We start from the raw sequence: 2,992 nt of genomic DNA on the forward strand, positions 1-2,992 counted from the left end.
AGCACGTCAACAACTGCATCCTCAAACACAACTCTGCCTCTGACCACAAGTCGTGGTGGCTCTTCAGGTCGCATGGGCTCTAAGCCTTGCATAGCCTGGGAATTTTTTCAGATCGATAAGGATGACCCAACTCGAGTTATCTGTAATAATTCTCACCAAAAGCTAAGTAGAGGCCAAAAAATCCATAGTTTGAGTACTTCATGCATGAACCGTCACATGGATATGAAGCATAAGTTGCAGTGGGAAGCTCACTGGGCTACAATGCGGCCTAGCGGGCCGGGCCAACCACCGTCTGCCCCATCTTGTGCATCCGCGGCCTCTTCATCCTCTGTGGCTGGGGGGACTCCAGTCACGCATGTTTTTGGACGCAGACCTGCCACCTCTTTAACCGCAACAGCCAGTGTGATTGGCAGGTCATCACTTCATTTGGAAGTGGAAGCACCAGCTGGTGTTGAGCGCTCTCCGACATCGAGAGCACCACATTTGGATAAAGGCAACCTAACTTTTCCGCCTGCATCTTCCTCACAGACCGGCAGTTTGCCGGGGACACCCTACTCAACCCCGTCTAAGCACAACAGCCAGCACTCGGTCCCTCAGATGTGGACAAGTAAAAGACCATTTCCTCCTAGCCATGACAAAGCTAAGAGGTTGAATTTCACCATCTGCAAGCTGTTGGCTACAGAAATGCTGCCTTTCCGCTTGGTGGACACAAAGGATTTTCGAGACCTTATGTCCGTCGCAGTGCCCCAGTACCAGATGCCCAGTGGGCACTACTTCTCAAGGAAAGGTGTGCCTGTGCTACACCAGCATGTTGCACGCAACATCACCGCTTCTTTGAGAAACTCTGTGTGTGACAGGGTGCATTTCACAAAAGACACTTGGACGAGTAGGCATGTGTGGCACCCCAGGGGTCTGGTTACCACAGTAATAGCAATATTACGTCTGAGAGCAGGTGGGAGGTCTCCTGGTCAGAAACCCTAAGCATGCAACACTTCCTGCCCAGTCCTGGGAGGGGAAGAACTTCCCCTATATAAACTGGGGCTGAGGCGGGGTTAGAGGAGAAGAAGAGGAGTCCCAGACAGAGACACAGTCTGGTCTGGAGTGGAGCAGATACAGGGAGAGCAAGATCAGGAGCTCTGTGGGAGCAGTGATAAAAGGGGTCAGAGACTGGAAGCTGTAGAGCTCGTCCTGACTGAAGAGATCTCACCGGACACGGAGTCCGAGGCAGTGGGGACTGATCCATACCCAGCAGCAGAAACCGACCGGCAGGGGATTTCAGGTCCTCTGGCCAAGAAACCCGAAGGCACGGTCACACGCAAGGGACCAGCACCGCCGTTGTGGAGCGGAGGCTACCAGAAGGCCCCGAGTCACCGGCCATATGGGTGAGCACCACACGGTACACTCAGGGATGTGGGCTACTTTTACCCGCTTCTAGCAAGGTAGCCAGGGAGAGTACAATAAGTTGGGGAGGCCTACAACTCCGCCTGGCCGGGGGAGATCCTATCTGCTCACAGACTGACCAGGCCCCGATCGCTAGCCAGTACTCCCGGGAGGGTCTACCTTTGCCACCAGTAAAGACCCTGAACTACACCGCACCGTCTCTGAGTGGTTCCTAGTGCCTGCGTGCAATTCTGCTATCCCCATCATCCACGTCCGCTGCCCTGAGGCCATACCCCTCCCGTTGGGGGTTATACTATCCACGCTGCACAACCGTACCACCGGCCTCAGCGGTCTGCCCTGCAGCGGCGGCTTCATAACCGCATTCAACGGGTGGCGTAGTCAAACACTATAACATCTTCTACTAAATTCTGCCACTTGGTTTGACACCCTGGGCACGGACCGGATCGTCGCCACGAGGACTACTACTCCTATCAGATCCGGCTCCGGGTAGTCCCCACGTGCGCAACGCTACACAACAGAGGCCCAGGGGGCGCGTCACATGGACAGGGGCGTTACATGTCGCTGACTGGGCACTGGGTAACTTTGGTGACAGCAGAACAAGGGGCTGCTGTCCAAGTCTTGCCGTCCCCACGAGTTGTGCGTCAATCCTCTTTATCTAGAAGTTCCTCCACTGCTTCTGCCTCCTCAACCTCCTCTCGGTCCTCCACCTGCACCCAAAGCCTGTCTGGTAATGCCACCCGCTTTCTAACTGCGCAGAAGGAATCCTGCACACCTCCTTACTATGCTGGCAGCAGGGCTCAACGGCATCAGGCGGTGTTTACTTTGAAATGTCTGGGAAATGTGAGTCACACAGCTGAGGAGTTGTGGTCAGCTCTGGAGACCCAGTTTCATGAATGGTTTTCTCCACTGGACCTGCAACCAGGGAAGGCCGTGTGCGACAATGCTGCAAACCTGGGTGCGGCCCTTCGCCGGGGCAATGTCACACACGTGCCTTGTATGGCTCACGTGTTGAACCTGGTTGTCCAGCAATTTTTAGCCCACTATCCTGGACTAGAAGGGCTTCTGCAGAGGGCACGGTCGCTGTGTGCTCACTTCCGCCGTTCGCATCCCGCAGCTCAACGACTTACATCTCTACAGAAGTCGTTGGGCCTGCCAGTTCACCGGCTGAAATGTGATGTGCCGACACGGTGGAATTCAACTCTGCACATGTTGCAGCGACTGTGGCAGCACCGACACGCCCTGGTGCAATACGTTCTGACGTATAGCCTGGGCCAACGAGATCCAGAGGTGGGGCAAATCACGCTGCAGGAGTGGTCTCAGATCAGGGAAATATGCACCCTTATGCACAGTTTTGAAATGGCGACGAAGATGTCTAGTGCTGACGATACCATTATCAGCATGACTATTCCGGAGATTTACATGCTGGAGCACACGTTAAACAGAATTCGGAGTCAGGTTGTGGGACAAGAGGTGGTGGAGGAAGTAGAGGTGGAGTCGTATGCGGAAGGGATAACATCTCCAAGGTCCAGACGGTCGGCAGTACCAAGGCGGCAGGCATGGGAGGGTGGGGGGGACGGATTAACCAGGGCGC

This window comes from Phyllobates terribilis, unplaced genomic scaffold, assembly GCF_046119375.1.
Source record: "Phyllobates terribilis strain yellow unplaced genomic scaffold, ASM4611937v1 Scaffold_9__5_contigs__length_417890890, whole genome shotgun sequence".
Classification (NCBI taxonomy): Eukaryota; Metazoa; Chordata; class Amphibia; order Anura; family Dendrobatidae; genus Phyllobates; species Phyllobates terribilis.